Source organism: Pelobates fuscus, chromosome 1 (genome assembly GCF_036172605.1).
Source record: "Pelobates fuscus isolate aPelFus1 chromosome 1, aPelFus1.pri, whole genome shotgun sequence".
Taxonomy (NCBI): domain Eukaryota; kingdom Metazoa; phylum Chordata; class Amphibia; order Anura; family Pelobatidae; genus Pelobates; species Pelobates fuscus.
In genome coordinates this window covers 211877349-211900901 of record NC_086317.1, presented here as the reverse complement: position 1 = coordinate 211900901, position 23553 = coordinate 211877349, and positions in this window count along the sequence as shown.

The following is a 23553-nucleotide window of genomic DNA, read 5'->3' as shown; positions in this document are numbered from 1 at the left end:
TTTAAACATTGTTTGTTGCACTGATGTATCTACCACACCAGGTAATCAGTTACAGAAGATCTGTCAAGAGATACTACTTTTATTAACTGAGTCATAAATAAATGTTATTCTTTTCCTTTATTCAACTTAACTTGCTCACTAGTAAATTGACCATTAAGTTTTGCCTAAAAAAATATGAATGATGTCTGCATCACTATCATCTTTGGGAAAATACTAGATCGTGTCAGTAAAAGCAAAAAAATCAAGAAACCACTGTGGTACTCCGCAGATGTGGCCAAAATAGTAAAAATCAAAAAAGTTAGCATTTAGTAATGATAAAAAAACAAAACAAAAAAAAACAGAGTGAGGAAGTTAGACAGATCTATAAGATTAGGCAGAAAGAGGCTAAGCAAGTTATAAAAGCTTCCAAATCACACACAGAAGAGATAATAGCACAGTCAGTTAAAAAAAAAGGGGGACAAAACATTTTTTAGATACAGAAATGAGAAAAGGTAAGTAAAACAAGGATTAGTTAGATTAAAAACAAAAGAAGAGGATAAAGGTAGAAGAGGATAAAGGTCTAGCTGACTGCCTCAATGAATATGTGTGTTCAGTATTTACAGATGAAAATTAAGGAAATGGGCCTCAGTTACGAAAAAGGACAAATGGGGCATTTGTTACAAGTGAATTTACAGAGAAAGAGGTTCTATTTCAACTGTCAAAAGTAAAAACAAATAAGTCAATGGGACCTGATGGAATACACCCAAAGTTATTAAAAGCGCTTAGTGGTGTACTAGCAAAACCATTAAGAGATTTACCTAACCAATCATTGTTAACAGGAGTAGTCCCAGAAGATTGGAAGTTAGTGAATGTTGTGCCCATTCACAAGAAAGGTAGTAGGTGTAGCGGTACTTACCCTCTCCAGGGGCCGGCCGGGGTCCTCTCTTCTCGCCGCGCGCGGTCCTGCTCGAATTAAGGCCTTGTATTGACTATAGGGGCCTAAATAAAATCACCGTCAAAAATGCGTACCCCATACCTTTGATCACAGAACTATTTGATAGGCTTAAACAGGCCACAGTTTTTACTAAATTGGACCTTAGGGGTGCTTACAATCTCATACGTATTAAAAAGGATCACGAATGGAAGACCGCATTCAATACCAGGAGTGGCCACTACGAATATACTGTGATGCCCTTTGGCCTTTGTAACGCCCCAGCAGTTTTTCAAGAATTTATTAATGATGTCCTACGTCAATATATACATACATTCGTTATAGTATATTTGGACGACATATTAATTTATTCTACTGATTTACAGACTCATCACATGCATGTTAAATTAGTGTTGAGAACTCTTCTGGTTAACGGTCTCTATTGCAAACTCGAAAAATGTTCATTTGATCAATCTGAAGTCCAATTCTTGGGTTATATAATCTCTGCCAAGGGTTTTCGTATGGATCCCAAGAAACTGTCTGCCATTATGGAATGGCCTCTACCTCAGGGTTTGAAAGCCATTCAGCGTTTTCTGGGGTTCTCAAATTATTATAGGCGTTTTATTAAAGGGTTTTCTGCCATTGTAGCACCTATAACCAGAATGACCAAGAAGGATGGTAATACTCATGTCTGGAAACCAGAAGCACTCGAGGCCTTTGAATTCCTGAAGGCTTCATTTGCCTCTGCTCCTATTTTACAGCATCCTGTCCCTTCACTGCCCTTTATTCTTGAAGTTGATGCTTCTGAGATAGGGGTAGGTGCTATCTTGTCTCAAAGAGATTCACCTGAAAAGCCGTTACACCCTTGTGGCTTCTTTTCCAGACAGATGTCCAAAGCAGAGAAGAATTATGATGTAGGCAATCGTGAACTCCTTGCTATCATTTTGGCGCTCAAGGAATGGAGACATCTGCTAGAGGGTACTAGGGATCCCATCCTCATTTTAACAGATCACAAAAACCTCTCCTATCTCAGTGAAGCAAAAAGATTGTCTTCTAGGCAGGCCAGGTGGTCTCTGTTTTTGTCTCGTTTTAATTACATAATCACATACAGACCAGGTGATCGTAATACTAAAGCTGACGCTCTGTCCAGACAATTCGAGACTACTGACAAACTCGAGGTCGATGTTACCCCTGTCATTCCGCCTGACAGAATAATAGCTACTACTGTTCTTTCTATTTCGTCTTCCCTCTTACAAGCTATTCAGGCTAAACAAAACTTGGCTCCTGGGGACAGGCCTGCTGATAAGCTATTCGTTGATATACCGGAGAGACGAGACATCTTGTCATTATATCATGACACTAGAACTGCTGGACACCCTGGTATTTCTAAGACATTCTCAGCAGTTTCTAGATATTTCTGGTGGGCTTCCTTGCGCAAGGACGTCACCGATTACGTTAATGCCTGTAGTACTTGTGCCAGTATGAAGTCCTCCCACAGAGTTCCTTGTGGGTTGTTGCATCCGTTGCCCATACCCAAGAGGCCGTGGTCCAATATATCCATGGATTTTATTGTTGAATTACCTCCCTCTAATGGTAAAACTGTCATCCTGATGATTGTGGATCGTTTTTCTAAGATGGCTCATTTTGTGTCTCTTGTCAAATTGCCATCATCCAAGGAACTTGCCTCTATCTTTGCCAGGGAGGTGTTTCGGTTGCATGGTATCCCCACTTCGATCGGTTCCGATAGGGGTAGCCAGTTTATCTCCAGATTCTGGAGAACGTTTTGTACAGAGATGGGTATCTCCCTCTCGTTTTCTTCCGCCTACCACCCCCAGTCTAATGGAGCTGCTGAACGTGCCAACCAATCTCTAGAGCAGTATCTTCGTTGTTTCGTGTCCCACCATCAGAACAATTGGGCTGACCTTCTTCCTTGGGCTGAGTTTGCTCGTAATAATGCTGCTCATGAATCCTCCGGTAACAGCCCTTTTTACGTTGTTTATGGCCGGCATCCCGTGGTTCTTCCAGCTGCATTCTCCTTACAGGGCATGCCAGCTCTGGACGAACATTTGGCTAGTCTACGTAATACTTGGGAGCAGGTTCAGTGTTCTTTGGTGGCTTCAGCTGCTCGCCAGAAGGTTCAGGCAGACAAGCATCGCAGGGCGGCTCCATCCTATGCTGTGGGAGACCGGGTTTGGCTTTCTACTCGCAATATTCGTCTTCGTGTGCCTTCTATGAAGTTGGCCCCTCGTTTTATTGGTCCTTTTCGTATCTTGCATGTGGTTAATCCTGTCTCGTATGCATTGGATCTTCCTAGGAATCTACGCATTCCTAACGTGTTTCATACCTCCTTGTTAAAACCCCTCCTGTGCAATCGTTATACTCGGCATGTCCCTCCTCCTCCTCCGGTTTCTGTGGAGGGCCATGAGGAATTTGAAGTGGCGGCTATAATTGACTCTCGTTTTCTTCGGGGTCGCCTCCAATATCTGGTACATTGGAAGGGCTATGGATCTGAGGAACGCAGTTGGATTTCCGCTGACGCTGTTCACGCTCCTCGCCTTGTGCGTTCTTTCCACGCTCGTTTTCCTGCCAGGCCTGCTCCTCCCCGCCCGGTGGGCGTGTCTTCAGGGGGGGGTACTGTAGCGGTACTTACCATCTCCAGGGGCCGGCCGGGGTCCTCTCTTCTCGCCGCGCGCGGTCCTGCTCCTGCACGAGCCGCGCGCGGCTCAGCCAACGATAAGATCAGTCAGGCGGGCAGTGACCGCGAGAAGCGGTCACGTGTCCCGCCCGACACTAAGAGCGCGCCGCGCGTCTCGGGCGCGCTCTTAAAGGGACAGTGGGAGACTAAATTAGAATCAGTCTCCCATTGGCCCCTGTCATGCCACGTTCCCCATACACTCACGTTTTGGGGGCGTGGATATGACAAGGGCCAATCAAAGTGAACATTAGGGTATTTATACTCACCTGTTTCCTTTGCTCCTTGCCCTATCGTGGTTTCTGTCCAGTTCCCTTTAGTGCTTGTATCGTTCAGTTGGTTTTTTGGTGCTTGACCTTGGCTTTGTTCCTGACTCCGCTCTCTCCTTATCCTTGCTTGCTTATCCGCTGTTTTGTCCTCTGTGTACCAGTCCTCGGCTTGTTCTACGTTACGCTGTCTCTCAGTTCCCTTGACCTCGGCTTGTTCTAGACTCTGTCTTTCTTACTCGTCCTAGTCCGGCCATTCTAAGGTCCGGTAAGACGAACCCTGGTTTCTTGTCTCTTGGCTATATGAACTATTCCTGCGTGTTGGGGTATATTACCGTGACAGTAGGGAGAAGCTGGGCAACTATAGGCCAGCAAGCCTTACTTCAGTAGTGGAAACCATGTTAAAGGAGAGGATTGTTGAACATGGATTTTAAGATCAAAGACAACATATGTTTACTTCAGGGAGATCATGTCAAACTAATCATATTGATTTTTTTGATTGGGTAACTAAAATAATAGATCAGGGTGGTGCAGTAGACATTGCTTACTTAGATTTCAGTAAGGCTTTTGACACTGTTGCACATAGCAGGCTTATCAATAAACTGCAATATTTAAGTTTGGATTCCAATATTGTTGAATCGGTAAGGCAGTGGCTGAGTGACAGGGCAACAGAGGGTTGTAGTCAATGGAGTATATTCGAAGCTTGGGCTTGTCACCAGTGGGGTACCTCACGGATCTGTACTTAGACCCATTCTCTTTAATATTTTTGTTAGTGATATTGCAGAAGGTCTTAATGGTAAGGTATGTCTTTTTGCTAATGATACTAAGATATGTAACTGGGTTGATTTTCCAGGAGGGATAAGCCAAATGGTAAATTATTTAGGTAAACTAGAAAAATGTTCAGAGTTGTGGCAACTGACATTTAATGTGGATGAGTGCAAGATTATGCATTGTGGACGTAAAATGCCAAGGGCAGAGTACAGAATATTTGATAGAGTCCTAACCTCAACATCTAAGGAAAGAGATTTAGGGGTAAATACTTCTGATGACTTAAAGGTAGACAGGCAATGTAATAGAGCAGCAGGAAATGCTAGCAGAATGCTTGGTTGTATAGGGAGAGGTATTACCAGTAGAAAGAGGGAAGTGCTAATGCCATTCTACAGAACACTGGTGAGACCGCACTTGGAGTATTGTACGCAGTACTGGAGACCGTATCTCCAGAAGGTTATTGATAGTTTAGAGAGAGTTCAGAGAAGGGCTACTAAACTGGTTCATGGATTAGAGGATAAAACTTACAAGAAAATGTTAAAGGAACTTAACATGTATAGCTTGAAGGATGAGACATGGGGGATATGATAGAAACATTTAAATACATAAAGGGAATCAACACAGTAAAATAGGAGACTATATTTAAAAGAAGAAAAACTACAGTAGCCAGTTTGGATATATTGTACTGCTGTTTTAATTGTTAAATAGATTTTGGTCCTTTTACTTTTTTTTCCATCATCTTTTATTTTGCATTTTTATTTATTATTTTTTTACTACTACCTGGCATTTTACTTTTCTTCATTACTCCAAAGAATGACAGGTGGGGATCATACCACCTATGCTGTTGTCATAGAGCAGTAAGCCTGCTCTATATATTGTGAGTATATTTTATTATATTTATATACACCAGTAATGTTATTGAGAGCACTATTGCTGTTTTTATTATCTCCCCTCTGGGCTCCTGATACTACCATCTTTAAGAACACTCATCATATATCCCAGAAGCGGGGATTGTACCGCTGTATGCCTACCACACTAGAGCTGGTATAATCTCTACCAAATGTGAGTGTAATTACTATATTTTATCATATTTTATCCATTGTGGAACATACTGCACCATTATTGTTTCCATTTGTATTATCTCCCCCTTGGATCTCTGTCACTGCACCCAAGAGGATACTCACTGCATATCCTGTAAGCGGGGATTATACCGCTGCAAGCTATACACACCAGAGCTGGATTAAGCTCTACTAAATGTGAGTAAGAATTCTACCACTTCCTCAGTATTTAAAAACTCCTGGAACATACTGCACCATTATTCCCCTTCATCTCTTATCGCCTTCTCCTATATATCTGACCAAGAAGCGGAACTCCACAGCCCCAGAGACCGGAATAGGATCACAGTTTCCACTCTTCTGGACTCTGCACAAGAATTTATCCAAGCTAGGACTTATATTTATTTACTTTGTATATTGTGGGGCAGCCCCATGCTGTTTGTTTGTTTGCTATCTCTCCATTAATTTCAAGGACACGTGAGGGAGTCCTTGTTTGGGACTGCTGCCTCTTCCTCTTCACTAGCACTGACTCTCTTCTCCACTTTTTCTCACAGCCAGAGGACATAGTCTTAAATTAGAGGGGCAATGGTTTAAAAATATCACTAAGTATTACTTTACTGAGAAGATAGTGGATGTATGGAATAGCCTTCCAGCTGAACTGGTAGAGGTTAACACAGTGAGGGAGTTTAAGCATGCATGGGATAGGCATAAGGCTATCCTAACTATAAGATAAGGTCAGGGACTAATGAAAGTATTTAGAAAATTGGGCAGACTAGATGGGCCAAATGGTTCTTACTGCCGTCACATCTAAAAACCATAAGACAGTACCACTGACCTGGCCTTAGGTGAATCAGGATCTGAGACAAAAAACGCACAGGCAATTAATTCACTGTTTCCAAAATTTCAACATATATTTGTTTTTTTAGAACCAGGGGCTTCAGAGACGGTCTAAGGTCAAGGGCAGATATAGCACAAGGTAGAATCAAAAGTGTCGGCAATATACATCCTAGAGTCCTACCTGCAAAAATGAGTTAATGGTCTTAATATTTTACCTTTTGGACCATCCATTTGACCCTAACAAACTTTCCTTGGTAGCTAAAACATTTTCGGCTGGGCTGAGTTCTTCAAAGGCTAGAACCCAGCCTCTGAAAATCCACCACTAAAGGTGAAAAGTAGCATTGTTTCCCCTCCACTCATTATTAATTTGATCCTTATGACTTTTTCTACTAACTTACACTTTGACTGCAAATACAAATCAGTTTACTATTTCCAAAAAGAAATAATGGTGGTACAAAGGTTGGCTAAAGACAAGGGATGTGGACTTGAGTCTCATGACTTGAACTTGACTTGAACTTAAGTCACAAATTTAGAGACTTGTCAGGATTGGAACCAAACATACAGACTGTAGCACAAGAAATAACTTGCCATATACTGGTCCATAGAGTGACCAGATTAACTGTAGAGGAGTCAGAGAAAATGCTGAGGTCGAGGACAGCAGAGATGCGGAGGAACAATATTACAAGCCAGGGTCAAAGGATTACAGGGATCAGCAGAAATTATAAACCAGTCAAATCAGATACAGAGAAAAAGGATACACAAGGAACGTGTTCTTGGGCTACTAGAACCACAACAAGGCAACATGGTGTGGGGGTGGTAAGTATAAATAGGCATGGATTAATTGCTATTGGTACACATCATAAAGGGAATTCCTTATGATTCATGGATCGTAGAAATCCCTATAATTTTGCGCCAAATTCGGTACAGCGAATTTGCCATTCGGACCTAGAATTTTTTTAAATAAAAATCAAGAATGCTAAGCAATAAAAAAAAGGCATTCCCAGAGAAGTTTCACTTCTCTCAAGATGTGCCAAGGAAGGTTTCAAACCTCACTTATATTAATATGGGGTCATATTGGCACCACTTTTCTTATTTTTATTTATTTTTTTAAATGTTAATGCAAGTGATGGCAAGCGGATACTGCCGAGATTTTTTTTAAAATGTTTGCCCGCTGGCTTCTAGTGCTGCCAGTTGGCAAATAGTACTTCAAATTATTGATCTCTTGCACAAAAAATGCACTCAGCCCCTAATATTTTTTAAATCATTGTTTTATAATTGGTGCAGATTTGGTTGGCTTATCAAAATTCCTATTGGAATAAGCATAGTAAATATAAGAATTGTCAGAATTGTCAGTGTGGCCAGAATTCAGCAATTTTCACTGAAATTTGTCCAGCCGAACAAATTTTGGTGTTTAGTGAATTACTGAGTAGCCCCGAAAATACCAACCAAGTTGCAAGACATTTTTTGGAGGTTATACAACCCCTGGCCTCAGTTGAGTTAATGGGAATTGATAACAACAACCCTCATTGACGATTGTTGGGGATACGGACAATGAGTTAATGTGCAAGGAGGTAGTTTAGATTTTTACTCTGGACATATTATCCCAAGGGGTTTAAATGAGATGATCTATGTGTTTTTACCTAGGCAATCAACATTTGTTTATGTATGCTTTATTTTGAACTATTGATAATTTTAAGACAGGAGGTGAATATTTAGCTAAAACACTAGAAACAAAAGCAAAAAGACAATAAAGGACAAGACGTCTCTGACACCTCCCTCTTTCTTTGCTGCTGAACCTTCAACAGGTCAGAGTATTTATTGTCTCTGTATTTGGTTTAGTTTGTGATTAGAGTTGAGCGAACCCGAACTTTGTACCAAACATTAGGTTTTTTTGGACCCCGTACCCGAACACTGACATATAACTGTACATTCGGGTTGGAGTTCGGTGTTCGGGGATTTAATGGCACGTTTTCAAAGGCTGCAGGGCATCCAATCAACAAGCCATCACAGCCATGCCTACTAATGGCATGGCTGTGCTTGGCCAGTGCAGCATGTGACCTAGCCTCTATATATAAGCTGGAGTCGCGTAGCGTCGCACGCGCGCACGCACATGCGGTCTTATTAGTGTAGGGAAAGGATGCCGTCACTGATAGGGACAGCTTAGGAAAGAATTCTGCAAACTAGTACATTAGTGGGGTGGGGTGCACTTCATATCTGAGAGTCAAATAGAAGCTTCAAATACCGCGGTTACATCTGAGTTTTAAAAAGTCAATTTTTTTTGTGCTAAATCGTACATTAGTGGGGTGCACTTCATATCTGAGAGTCAAATAGAAGTGTCAAATACTGCTGTAACATTGCAGTTTTAAAACTTAAAATTATTTGCGTGCTAATCTGCTAAATAGTATTTTAGTGGGGTGCACTTCATATCTGAGAGTCAAATAGAAGCGTCTAATAGTATGCTTACAGCGCAGTGGTAAACATTCTTATTTTCTGGGTGCTAATCTGCTAAATAGCACATTTGCGGCCTGCGGTGCACTTCATATGTAAGAGTCAAATAGAAGCGTCAAATACTGCTTGACATATGCACCGTCGTTATTCGGCAGGTGCTATTTTAGTTTACCTTAAATAAAACACTGACACCGAATTTATCTGTTGGATTATAACGTCCACAGCTTTATTAATTATTAAATGTATAAATAAATAAATTAACAATTTAGGGTCATTGTCCAGCTAACATTATATTACTATCCCCCCGCACAATACCCCTGACAATGACCCTATCTTTTGAACAATAATTAACATTCACTTAACATATAACCATTAACACACGGCCTACCAGAGAGGCCCCAAAACCATCTGTTAACTGTAGGGGTGTACCCAGACACCCCTACCCCCTAGGTTCGTAGCCACCGAAGAGCTTGAACCTACCAACACTCTAAACCATCTGGCCTACTCCAGCCTAGGCCTTGGCCTGTCCATTCCCAATTCCATCTAACTCCTGGCTTTAACACGCCCTGTTCCCGCCGCTGTGACCAAACGGGATCAAAACTCAACTATAGGGAGGGTGGGTGGGACAAGTGACAGGTCAGTGCAATTCAGATTAACTGGCTCCTCACTTAAGATGGCCGCCTATTTACACTACCTGACTCCTCCCCTACTTAGCCCCGCCCAAACATCCCATAACTTTCCACCTGCCTACTTCCTGGCCTTGTCAAGGCCCACTCCCCTGTTTCACTGTTCCATGGGCTTCATGACATATGCACCGTCGTTATTCGGCAGGTGCTATTTTAGTTTACCTTAAATAAAACACTGACACCGAATTTATCTGTTGGATTATAACGTCCACAGCTTTATTAATTATTAAATGTATAAATAAATAAATTAACAATTTAGGGTCATTGTCCAGCTAACATTATATTACTATCCCCCCGCACAATACCCCTGACAATGACCCTATCTTTTGAACAATAATTAACATTCACTTAACATATAACCATTAACACACGGCCTACCAGAGAGGCCCCAAAACCATCTGTTAACTGTAGGGGTGTACCCAGACACCCCTACCCCCTAGGTTCGTAGCCACCGAAGAGCTTGAACCTACCAACACTCTAAACCATCTGGCCTACTCCAGCCTAGGCCTTGGCCTGTCCATTCCCAATTCCATCTAACTCCTGGCTTTAACACGCCCTGTTCCGCCATAGCACATTACTTGATCCCTTAAGGACATGTGCGCCCCCCACCACCCTGAAACAGGGCCAAGCTAATCCCTTCCTGAAAGCCTAGATTGAGCAAGTCACAACCCACGTCTGACAAGTGTACCCCGTCTCTCCTAAAATAGCCCGGCAGCATGTCCTCCAGTTCCCTATGCCGAACTACAATGCCCCCCACTCGCCGCACAAAACTCGCCATCGCCCTGTTAACCTTACCCCTGCAGCGAGCCACTGCAGCTGGATCCCTGGCGTGCCGCCACGTGAAACGGGGGACCATTTCCGACCACACCACCACCACGCCAGGGACCAGGTCCAACAGCCGATCAACGTCTCTCTTCATCCGTCTAACCAACTCCCTTTGCGGAATCAGACCCAAATCATTCCCACCCCCGTGCAATAAAACTATGTCTGGTGCAGACCCTCCCGCCAACCTGCTAAACAACGTACTACTGAGGCTTTGCCAGCTAAACCCCCTAAAGCCAAACCAAGAAATCGACACATCTCCTTGATTAAAACCCAGCTGTACTCCACTTCTCCGAACAGCAGCCCTCTTCTGAGCCCAATAGACATACGAGTGGCCCCAGATCCATACTCTCCATCCTGCGAAGAAAAACACGTTAATACCAAACAGATGGATTACACTTCCATCACAGCATAACACTGCCCTGCTCACACCAGCCTATCTGGTCTAACATATGATCGAAAACGCAAGGATTCCCACCTCCCTATGCGTTTAATCCTCTCATCCCCCAGCCCCAGCCGTGCGGCCTCGGTCGCCGCCCCAATTCTAAAGGAGTGAGTCCCAAATTGCCCCGGCTCCAGGCCCAGCTTACTTACCCCCATCCGAAACACCCTCGCGAACTGGAAGCGCGACAGGGCCGAGCCGTCCTGGTGCACCAAGAAGCAACCTTCACCCCCCGGGCGCAATGCCCGGTACTCCGACCCCTTTTCAACTGGGCACACCCCTGACCCAGGCAGCCCGAACAGCACAACTGTGCAACCTTTACCAAAAATGTCCGTCTTCGAACGGCGTAACTGAATTTGCACCCTGTCCTCGCGAACCTCCACATCTGTGAGCTGAAGACCCCCAAGGCCCCTCTTGTTTGCGCTTACCAACTCCCCGATCCGGAAAGCCCCGAAAAAGGCCCACACAAATGCCACCGTGAACAACGACACCTCGAATGTGGAGCTGCAAATGCCCGGTAGAACCCCCACCAGCTCCCGCAACAAGTCAAAGGACACTGGTCTACGCGTGTCTACCGTTTTCTTCCCCCTCTTGAATCCCTTCACTGCCTGCCGGACCATGAAGTGTTTGGTATCATCCACCCAGCCATTGAACTTAAACAGGAAAGCCAAGGCAGAGAGATGTCTATCCACCATGGCAGGCGACGCCTGAGCCGCGAACAATCGACAGAGCAACCACAAAAGTGCATCCAAGCGTTGCCCCTCTGTAGGGGCGCTACTCACCTGGGCTACCGTCTCGTCCCACAGTTTCCAAACCTTTACGTAGGATGCCCACGTGCTCGGCGCCAGTGACCTCCTCACACAGTCTCCAAGCAGGCCGTCCCGAGTTGCCACATCACACCCGGGCACTCCTGACCCTGGGCCAGCGCGTCCGGCGCAGCCTCCCGAAAGCGTTCCCACTGAAAACGAGACAGTGAGTCAGCCACCACGTTCTGGAGCCCCGGGATGTGCCTAGCCCTGAACACTATGTTGAATGACATACAACTAAGCACTAATTGTCGAAGCAGGCGTACTACCGGGGGCGACGAGGCGGTCAAGCTATTGATCGCTTGCACCACCGCCATGTTATCGGAGTAGAATACCACCTTTTTGTCAGCCAACTCCGTACCCCAGAGTACCACCGCTACAACGATGGGAAACAACTCCAAGAACGCCAAGTTCTTAATCAGAGGACTCACCTTCCACGGTTCCGGCCACGCCTCCGCGCACCACTTACCTGCCAAGTATGCCCCAAAACCAATACTGCCGGAAGCGTCTGTAAACAACTTCATCGCGGCCGACGACACCGTCGGTTCCCGAAAGAACACCGTCCCGTTAAAGTTGCCCAAAAATCGTTCCCAAACCCCCAAATCGTCCTTCATCTCGGTCGACACCCGAATGTAGTGCGACGGCCGCCGCACCCCACTTGTTGCTTGCGCCAACCTCCGGCAAAATATCCTCCCCATGGGGATCACCCTGCACGCGAAATTGAGGCTCCCCACGAGGGACTGGAGCCCCCGCAAGGTCACCTTCCTCGCCCCCTTTACCACGTCCACTAGCTGTCGCAGATGCCGCAGCTTATCCCTAGGCAGCCTGCATTCCCCGAGCTCCGAATCAATTTCGAGACCCAAGAAGCTAAGGCACGTGGTGGTGCGCCACCCGCTGAAAAACCCTCAGTACCTGAGCACACAGCTCAGAGTCCCGCGGGCCGACACACAGAAAATCGTCCAAGTAGTGCACTACAGCACCCCCCGCCGATTCCGTGCGCACCACCCATTCCAAGAAGGTACTAAACCTCTCGAAGTAAGCGCAAGAGATGGTACAACCCATAGGCAGACACAAGTCCACGAAGATTGCACCCTCAAAGTGGCACCCCAACAGGTGGTGACAGTCCGGGTGTATGGGCAGCAGCCGAAAAGCCGCCTCCACATCCACCTTGGCCATCAGCGCCCCACGCCCCGCTCTCCTAACCAGCTCGACGGCTTTGTCGAATGACGTGTAGGAGACCGAGCATAGGTCGGCGTCGATGTCATCATTCACCGAAGACCCTTTCGGGTGCGATAAATGATGAATCAGACGGAACTTTCCCTCTTCCTTCTTGGGGACCACCCCCAATGGTGACAACCTCAGATTCGCCAAGGGCGGAGCCGTAAATGGCCCCGCCATCCTCCCCGCTTGCACCTCCTTGGCCAATTTCTCCCGCACTACCCCCGGGTGTTCCCTGACCGACCTGAGGTTCTCACAAGGTGCCCCCGGCCCCGTGGCTTTGAAGGGAATTTTGAAACCCTCGGCAAAGCCCGCCCGAAGGAATTCTGCCACGGCTTGATCAGCGTATTGCCTTAGCCAAGGCAACATCGCGCCTACCTTCACTGGTGACACCCCCAGCGGGAGCTGTGGGAGCGGCCGCTCCCGTTGCTCCTCCCCCTGCGGCCGACTTACCTTTCTTGAAGCACCTGTTGACCCCGTGGTTCCCGCCGCACCCTGAGCATTCGTGCCGGAATCTACAAGCGGATCCCCACTTACACTGTCCTTCATTGAAGGCCCAGCAGGTACCTTTCTTTTGACCTGCCGCCACCGCCCCCCCGGGAGCGGTGCCGGCATTCCCTGGAAAGGGCGCATTCTTTTGCGCCATCATTAACCGCATCCAAAGCGGCAGGTCCATTTGGTCCCAGCGCATGGAAGGGTTGGCTGCCAGTCGCTGACGGAACTGCTCATCATACCTCCACCATGCCAACCCCCCATAGGTGCGGTATGCGTCCCCGATTCCGTCCAAGTAACAAAACAACTGAGAGCAGCACTCCGGCCGCTTCTCCCCAATGACACTGGCCAAAATGCAAAAAGCTCGCAGCCAGTTGCCGAAGGTCTTCGGTATCTTGCGATACCTCCGCCTTTTCTCCTCCTCTTCCTTCTTGGCGTCCTTCTTGTCCTCCTCTTTTAAATCTAAGAATTCCTCCAGGGGAAGAAGGGAAAATATTTCCACGAATTCCCCTTTTGCAATCTTCTCCTTCACCTCCCCTTTTAAATGGCAACCTAACGGCCCCGCGAAGGACACATGTACATTCTGACGCGCTGCTTCCGTAATGTCCCCACCCGTCACGTCGAGTACCCCGTCCCCCACCGATGATCCGTCAGGCTCACCGCTGATGCCCCTGGCCGCCGCAGGCCGCGGGGTTGCTGTCCCTCCATCCGCCATTTCTGACACTGGAGCTCCCAATAGTCGCCGACTCCTGCCCGCCTGGTCCCTCCTCGGAACCGCTGGTGAGTTACTCCGCGACCTGTAAGGAGAAGACATCCTGGGTAGTCTGCCCGAGTAGCTCCCTACCCGCCCTTAGTCCCTACGCTCTTCTCCGACTGCCCTGGATCCTCTCCACTGCTCCTTCCGACCTCCCTTGCTGGGCGCTCCCCGCCGCTGCTCCCTGAAGCTCCTGTCTGAAGATCTCGATGCACTGTGCCTTCTGCTCCGCCTCCCTTCCTCTGACCTGGACCTCCTTCTCCTTTCCCTGACGCTGAACCTGGACTCGCTGCGGCCTAGCCGTGAATGGCTCCTGTCCCTGCTCTCCCGTCCTCCTGACCAGCTCCTGTCACTGCTGCACCTGGCGCTGCTGCTGCGCCGCTGGCCGCCCTGGCCCTTTACTGCCGCATCCCTGTCACTAGGCCGTACCTGAGGGCAGCCGGATGGGCCCCCTCGCTCTATACTGCCACCCCTTGCTCCCCGGTATTGTGCTGAAACCATAGGCTCTCCCACAGCCGCTGCGCCTGGCCCCCCACCGGCCGCCCCGTCTGACTCCGTCATAACCCCTAAGGATAAGCCGCCTGACGCCTTCCTAGCTCCAGAAACCCTCTGAGCTGCTCGACCCGCTCCGCTGTCCTCTCCTCCTGTTCCACTGAGCTCAGTCCTGGCCCTCCCTCCGGCCGCCCCTTCGGATCCCTTGCTGGCCTGGTCTCCCCGCAATGCCTGGCGGACCGCTGGTGCTGTGGTAACCCGACTAGCATTCCCCCTTTGCCCCTCAGTGATACCGCTGGAGGTTGACTCACCGGGACGCTCAGTCCGTTGCCCACTGGCCGCGTGGGTGAAGCCAGCCGCAGCCGCATGGTCCGCTGGTGTTGCAGCATTCCCGCTTCCTGCTGTCCCGCCGGCCGCCATTACGCGGGGCGCCTTCTGACCTCGTGGCCTCCGTTTTGCGCCCGCAGTCGCCTGCCCGGCGGGTCCACCCGAAGGCGCCTGCCGCATTCCCTCCTCCGCTGCTGTACTCGGTCCGGCCTCCGACCCGCCGACCGCTGAAGGGCTCCTCCTCCGCCGGGCCGCAGGGGCCTCCCCCGGGCTCAACCTCTGCGGCGGCCTGGTCCTCCGCGCCGACCTCCTCTCCGGTCCCTCCGCGTGGGTGGCAGCCGCCCCGATCTGGTCATGCAGCCACGCCAGCCCTCTATCACGAACCGCCGCCCGAACTCCGTCCAGAATCTCCTCTAGGGACGCCATTACCTGCAGAGGGAGAAAAAGAAAAAGAACTCCGCCGACCAGCCACAAGTGACAGGTCAGTGCAATTCAGATTAACTGGCTCCTCACTTAAGATGGCCGCCTATTTACACTACCTGACTCCTCCCCTACTTAGCCCCGCCCAAACATCCCATAACTTTCCACCTGCCTACTTCCTGGCCTTGTCAAGGCCCACTCCCCTGTTTCACTGTTCCATGGGCTTCAGTCACATTGCAGTTTTAAAACTTAAAATTTTTTGGGTGCTAAACTGCTAAATAGTATTTTAGTGGGGTGCACTTCATATCTGAGAATCAAATAGAAGCGTCTAATAGTGTGCTTACAGCGCAGTGGTAAACATTCTTATTTTCTGGGTGCTAATCTGCTAAATAGTAAATTTTGGGTCCTGCTCTTCATATCTACAAGTCATGCTACAACAAAATTAAACAAGTTTTAAAATATGTATGGGCCAACCAGTGGCTGTAAACAACAAAGTTTTACTGGTTACATTCATGACTACACACTCTAGTGAACAGGACCTTCATGTAGTGTGTTTTTTTTGTTTTTTTTAAATCATACAGCATCCTGTCATGTGCTTTTCAGATGTCATATTGTGAATGACCAATTTTTGTGTAGCCTGATTTTGTTTTTTAAAGTGAAAAATAAGTGTTATTGTGATCGCTTCATATACAGAAGCATTAATATACATTTCTATATTGTGTAAAGACACAACTACAAAGTTAAAAAGCAAACACCAAAACAATGTGCCAGACAATCTACCTGTGCATGGCTAGTGTGATACAATAAGTCTACATCTTAAAAATGCAATAACCCACAGAAGATGGGTGAGAATTTTTTTTGCAAATGGAACTTACTACATCGGTCACTTGTAATATTGTTTCACACCTACAACACTTGTTAAACAGATCTAAGTGATAGAAAACAGATTGATATTTTCTACACTAGAAACTACCAGATAACAAGCTGCTATATTTAAACTAGTGATTAATAGCTAAGAGGTACTTCTACAATATTGTAATTCTGGGGCAATACCCTCACAAGTCAAACTGAGAGGTCAATTTATAGGAAAAACTGTTGCCTGGATACAATTCTAAAACAATTTCCATGTCCTTTGCAGACTTTACATGCTGGAAAAACACAGGTGCCAACTGCTGTGGCTTTCTGCAGTGTGCATACCGGCAAGGAGGGCAGGGTTGAGGAATGGGTGGAAGATGATTTGGATCATGATGAGGTCCTAGACCCCACATGGAATCAAGGTCATGCGAGTGACGTGTGCAGTTTGGAGGCACCGCACAGAGGAACAAGCACAGCATAAGAGGAAGCAGGGTGCAAAAGCGGAGCGGCCGTCCCCTAGTGCTCATTGGCATGTATTAGCTCGAGAATTACCAGTTATCCAAGTAATACATGTAGCGATCAAAGGATCCATAATAGACTTGAGCGAACCCGAACTGCAAAGTTTGGGTTCGTACCAGATTTAATGATCCATTCGTAGTTTCACAGTGAGGTGGGCAGTCCAGTGACCAGGACCCAGACACTGTCTGGGCGGCGGTTGGACGACCGGGACCCAGTATGCCTGATGTTGAAGTTAGGAGTCACAGTGTGGAATGGATGAGCAGGGTCTGGTGCAGGGTAACAGCATACCCCCTGGCATTTGTGCGGCCACATACCAGGACCCTGATGCAGCTTCAGTAAAAAGAGTACTGGGTACCAGAAGCCATCACCAGACTGATCCGCAACTTGGAACAGGATGTGACATTCACTGTAGCGGCTGTGCGCACTTTTGGCGTCACCCTGCTGCTTACGCACGGGTCAGTGGCTCTGCACCAGACTCCAATTGATAAGAGTTAAAGGATTTAAAGCGGACTCATTACAATTACAGGGCCTATAAAGTCCTGTATTGTTATTTGTCGTCACTACCTTCCCGTGTCGGGAGTGGGTCATTTGCGCACCTGCTGCCTTCCGTGCATGTGGTAGCTGTTTCTCAGGGTCCCTGTACGGAATGGAACCCTGACTCCCCGTTACCCGTGGTCACCATGGTAGGTGCAGAAACTGGCATCGAAAGTTGATATGGATGACATCCGCATGCAAAGTCTCCGCCACGGGGACGTGCGATTGGCCCAAGGTTCTCTAGAGTCAACAAAGTGCCTGCGCAACTATAATGTCAACAGCTACTCTGCGGAACAGAGTTGTCTTTTTTTTTTTTTTATGTCCCAATATTTTGGGGGCCACCCCAATAAAAAAAAAAAAATATATATATATATATATATATATATAAAAATATATATATAAAAACAGTGTTGGCTACCTCATCCTCCTCCTCCACGGGTGCTTCCAGAGCCGGACTGGCCCACCGGGATACCTGGGAATTTCCCGGTGGGCCGGTGGACTTGGGGCCAGCAGTGCAGCGTTTGACACATTTTTCCCTCCTGTGAGGTTTTGTTTGGAGGCTGGGGCAGACAATTACCGAGGTGCCTGCTACACAGTCAGAGGTGGCAGCCAGCTGCAGCAGGGAGGACTGAGAGTCTCTCTCACATTGCCAGCTCTTCTGCACGGCCTGTCTGGTAAGGATCCAGCCCCGCACTGGAGCTCCGCCCACCAGCCTCAGCCTGGTAAACTTCACACAGGAAGAGGAAGCACCTCATGAAGGATCCTCACACTGAACTTAGAATCCACACTTCCAGGGACAGGTAAATGTAAGATTGATACTGAAACAGAGAGAGAGAGAGAGTGTGTGTGTAAGAGAGAGAGAGAGTGTGAGAGAGAGAGAGTGTGTGTGAGAGAGAGAGTGTGTGTGAGAGAGAGAGAGAGTGTGAGAGAGAGAGTGTGTGTGAGAGAGAGAGAGTGTGTGTGAGAGAGAGAGAGAGTGTGAGAGAGAGAGTGATAGTGTGAATGAGAGAGAATGTGTGTGAGAGAGAGAGAGTGTGTGTGTGTGTGAGAGAGTGTGTGAGAGACAGAGAGTGTGTGTGAGAGACAGAGACAGAGAGTGTGTGAGAGAGAGAGAGAGTGTGTGAGAGAGAGAGTGAGAGAGTGTGTGAGAGAGAGTGAGAGAGAGAGAGAGAGAGTGAGAGAGAGAGAGTTAGAGTGTGAGAGTGTGAGAGAGAGTGTAAGAGTGTGAGAGAGAGTGTGTGTGAGAGAGAGAGTGTGTGTGAGAGAGAGAGAGAGTGTGTGTGTGTGAGAGAGAGAGAGAGAGAGAGAGAGAGGGAGCATGTCTGTAGTGTGCAACTGTTTGTCAGTGTGCATGTGGCTATCAGTGAGCTTGTAGTGTGTGTCAGTGAGCTTGTAGTGTGCATGTGTGTATCAGTGAGCTTGTAGTAAGCTTGTGGCTCTCAGTGAGCTTGTAGTGTGCATGTGTGTATCAGTGAGCTTGTAGTGTGTATCAGTGAGCTTATAGTGTGCATGTGTGTATCAGTGAGCTTGTAGTGTGTATCAGTGAGCTTGTAGTGTGCGTGTGGCTATCAGTGAGCTTGTAGTGTGTATCAGTGAGCTTGTAGTGTGCTTGTGGCTATCAGTGAGCTTGTAGTGTGCAGTGGCTATCAGTGAGCTTGTAGTGTGCTTGTGGCTCTCAGTGAGCTTGTAGTGTGCATGTGTGTATCAGTGAGCTTGTAGTGTGTATCAGTGAGCTTGTAGTGTGCAGTGGCTATCAGTGAGCTTGTAGTATGCTTGTGGCTCTCAGTGAGCTTGTAGTGTGCATTTGTGTATCAGTGAGCTTGTAGTGTGCATGTGTGTATCAGTGAGCTTATAGTGTGTATCAGTGAGCTTGTAGTGTGCGTGTGGCTATCAGTGAGCTTGTAGTGTGCAGTGGCTATCAGTGAGCTTGTAGTGTGCTTGTGGCTATCAGTGAACTTGTAGTGTGCATGTGTGTATCAGTGAGCTTGTAGTGTGTATCAGTGATCTTGTAGTGTGTATCAGTGAGCTTGTAGTAAGCTTGTGTGTATCAATGTGCTTGTGTGTGTGTGTGTCAGTGAGCTCGTAGTGTGCTTGTGTGTGAGTGAGCTTGTAGTGAGCTTCTGTGTGTCAGTGAGCTTGTAGTGTGCTTGAGTTTGTCAGTGAGCATGTAGCGTGCTTGTGTATATCAGTGAGCTTGGCTGTAATAAGCTTGTGTGTGTGCCAGTAAGTTTGACAGCTGTGAGCTTGTGCATGGTGCAGGGAGCTTGTCTGTAGTGAGCTTGCTTGTGTGGGTCAGAGAGCTTCTGTGTTTGTCATTAGTGAGCTTGTGTGGGTCAGAGAGGTTGTGTGTGTGTTGAGCTTGCCTGTAGTCAGCTTGTGTTTGCCACTGCGTTAATCTGTAGTGTGCTTGAGTGAATGTTTGCCAGTCAACTTGTGTGCAGCAGTAAGCTTGTCTGTAGTGAGCTTGTGCATGAGTCAGAGAGCGTTTGTGTGTATCGGTGAGCTTGTCTGTAGTGAGCTTGTTTGTGTCAGTGAACCTGTCCGTAGGGAGCGATTGTGTGTCAGTGAGCTTTTCTGAAGTCAGTGTGTGTGTGTGTGTGCCATTGAACTAGTGTGGTTTATTAGTGTGGAACATCCTTTTAATATATATATGCTGAAATTATACAATTGACACACTGATGCCAATATGCTGATATCGGCATGGAGTATTTCACTGCTTAAAGAATTGCCCCCAAGCAGAGCCAATCACAACAGACAGGGGGCGGCCTGGAGGGTGGGTGTTACAGCACTGTAACACCCATGGATCATCTGGAGCGAGGGGCTGCACATAAGACAAAATTCTTCCAAAGCACATACATATAAACAATACAAGCATACTATGTGACACAATGAATTAGAGGGCTGGAATTTTTTTTTTTCCAGGGCTGCTTTCTGTTCCCAGTCTGGCCCTGGGTGCTTCCACCTCCACTGCCACGGTCACTGCCTCCTTAACCTATGGGTCACTTAGTATAAACTAGGTAAACATTAGCAGAGACTTGTGAAGGCCTTTTCTCCATGCATCAGGAATCAAGCATTTCTCCATGCATCAGGACTACAAGAAATGCACCACAAGCAGCAAATGTTTCTTTTTTTATATGTCCGAAAATTTTGGGGGCTACCCCAATAAAAAAAAAAAAAAATATATATATATATATATATATATATATATATAACATAGTTACATAGTTACATAGCTGAAAAGAGACTTGCGTCCATCAAGTTCAGCCTTCCTCACATTTGTTTCTTGCTGTTGATCCAAAATAAGAATATATATAAAAAACAGTGTTGGCTACCTCCTCCTCCTCCTCCACCGCTGCTTCCACCTACACCGCCACGGTCACCGCCTCCTCAACCTATGGCTCACTTAGTATAAATTATGTACACAATAGCAGAGGCTTGTGAAGGCATTTTCTCCATGCATCAGGAGTTGAGCTCAGTTTGAACAATGAAAGAGAATATCCTGCACTCCAACCCTCTCTCAAATGGATAATTATGTTGATCCTCCTGATAGCCATGCTTTAGATTTTGATTTGTGTTCTTCCAAAGCTAAAATCAAAGATTCCGGGGGGCGGGGCCTGACAACCAAGATGGCCAGACGTGCCTTTTGCTAGCTCCTGACAATCTGAACCAAAACGACTGAAATACCTAGGCAAATCCAGCAAGACACGACCCTAAGCTACATGGGAAGTTCCACTAAGATGCCCACATACATACCAAGCCTAAATCTGGGTACCCTGATGAAAGCACACAGTGCCTCAGCCTGCGGCCTACTGAACACAACGGCCCGGCGGGGGGGAGGGACGGCTGCTCTCCCGACCCCGGGCTCAAGCCAGCCAACGAAGCCCAAGCAGCCCTGTCCCCCCCTCCTTGGACCGGCGGGGGATATCCCGGTCCCCACTGGGTACACCCACACCCCTGCGATGTTGTCGCGGCAAGCCGGCAAACCTGAGACCGCATGGCCAACCAAGATGGCGGATGCACCACAACCTCAACAGGCCCGTGCAAGTCCTGAAGGCCGGTCATGGCGGGAAACCTTCGATACTAAATTCGAGCAAATATGCCAAGCCTTCTGGCTCCGCCTGCAAAAGAGACCGCACCAGCAATCCTGCCTCGCCCTAGAGAACCTAGCCTCAAAAGGGGCCACTAGACCCAACCCCAAGAATGAGGTCTTAGGGGAGCTAAACCCAGCCAGACCCCCTCAAATGCAGAGCAGCCCCCGACTCACCACTATGCAGACACATCAAAGACTGAGGGGAACCCTCCTGGCGGCACCACCCCGACCGGACTTCCAGAGTGGCACAGACAAGCCACGATCAGCTGGACGTGCAGGATGGATGGAGGGGAGTAGTCGAGCCTTCGGGCCCAGCTCGCGGAGCAGCCTGCACCAAAGTACTCCCCCTGCAGCTCTGAAGTACCAGGCTGCAACGGCAGCAACTGGACCTACCTTCAGGTATGAAAAGCTGAAGCCTGCCCGACGCCCTCACACCAGGAAAACACCCCGGCTTGCTACGATCCGACCCCAGCGAGGTCCACGGAGCACACCCCGTCCAGCGTCGCCCAAGCAAGACCCACCGCGACACACGGCAACACAGAGAACAGCCAGCACAAAGAGGAGGGTGAGGAGACAGAGACGGGAACCGCCACAACAGTACCAGACCCGGCGACACAACCCGGCTGCGGATCTAACACTTGCCAGGCTGCGGCTCCGTAAGGGACACCCCCATGCCAACAGCTCGCACCCTCTGAAGGCCTCTCTACAACTGGCTTCCCAGCTGGCTACACAACAAGGGACCTGGAAACAACGTTCCGTGGACTGTTATCAAGCTCAGTATAGGCGAAATGGCCCTAGGCCGGGCCCTGATGACCACAACCACCAGGACACTAAGGACACCCAGGACACCCCCCGATAGGCATAGGCTAAGAGGGCAATCAAATGCAGCTACTCCCGCCATCTTGGGCCATCTTATCTAATTTAACATACCCATGCCTTTACAATGTGGTCACACACCCAGTGGTCTTTATTATTATTTTTATCTTAATTATTTTGATTATTAACGACTCACTAGCAACTTGTCACTTGGTGTAGCCTAACCTGTTTAAACAACTTTGTAGATTTTAGTGTGGTGTAAGTGACAGAGTAACCTTTGATTTGTTTAAACAACTTGTATTATCTTAACCTATCAGTATGTATATACTACACAGACGCATGTTCAAAGATGTCTAGGCTCCATGTTTCGATACAGGAGCTTGTAACTCTTATGAGGGCAGTAGACCATAAGCACTTAGCAGAAGTACCTAATACGTACATCAGCGGACAGGTACACAAGCGAGACACTTCATTACACAGCCTAGACATGAATCCTGTTGTAGATGATTTCAATAGATGTATGCAGTGTGATATGTTTAGGACAAGTTATACCCTCTTGAACCATATACTCTAACAAAAATGTGCAGTATCCTCAAATGCCAACAAATGTTTTCATATGTTTACTGCTTGAATTCGCAATTGCTATTGTGGCATTGCAAATGTACGTGTCTAATCCATGCACAAATAAAATAAATAATAAAAATAAAAAAAGATTCCATCTAGTGCTCTTTTATGGCTCAGCTGTATTTTACATTTTTATGCTATTTTAAGTGATTTCCCTATCCACATTTGTTTGCAGGGCACTTGTCCTACTCTTACCCCCATTTTACTTGCTTTTGCAGCTCTCTAGCTCTTTCCAGGAGTTTTTTAGAGGCATTTTTGTGGCCAAAAGTTTGGGTCCCCATTGACTTCAATGGGGTTCAGGTTCAGGGTCAAGTTCGATCCCGAACCCGGATTTTTTTTCAAAGTTCAGCCGAACCCGCCGGACTCGAACATCCAGTTGACTGCTCAACTCTATTTGTGATAGTTTGTTTATTTCCTCTTCCTTATTTTATTTTTACCTTGGTGGTTTTCTAGTTGGTTGTTTTTTGTTTCACCCTCTTTTCTTTATTGGTTCTTTTCAGTTTTATACCTGTTTTGTCTTTGTCCTTGTTTATTTTTTAGGGATGTGCATGGGCCAAAAATTAGGTTTGGCACTTCCGAAATTTGTGACTTCGGCAATTCGGCACTTTAGTTCAGCATTTCCGAAATTCTGGACTTCAGCAATTCGGGACTTCGGCAATTCGCACTTCTGAAATTCAGGA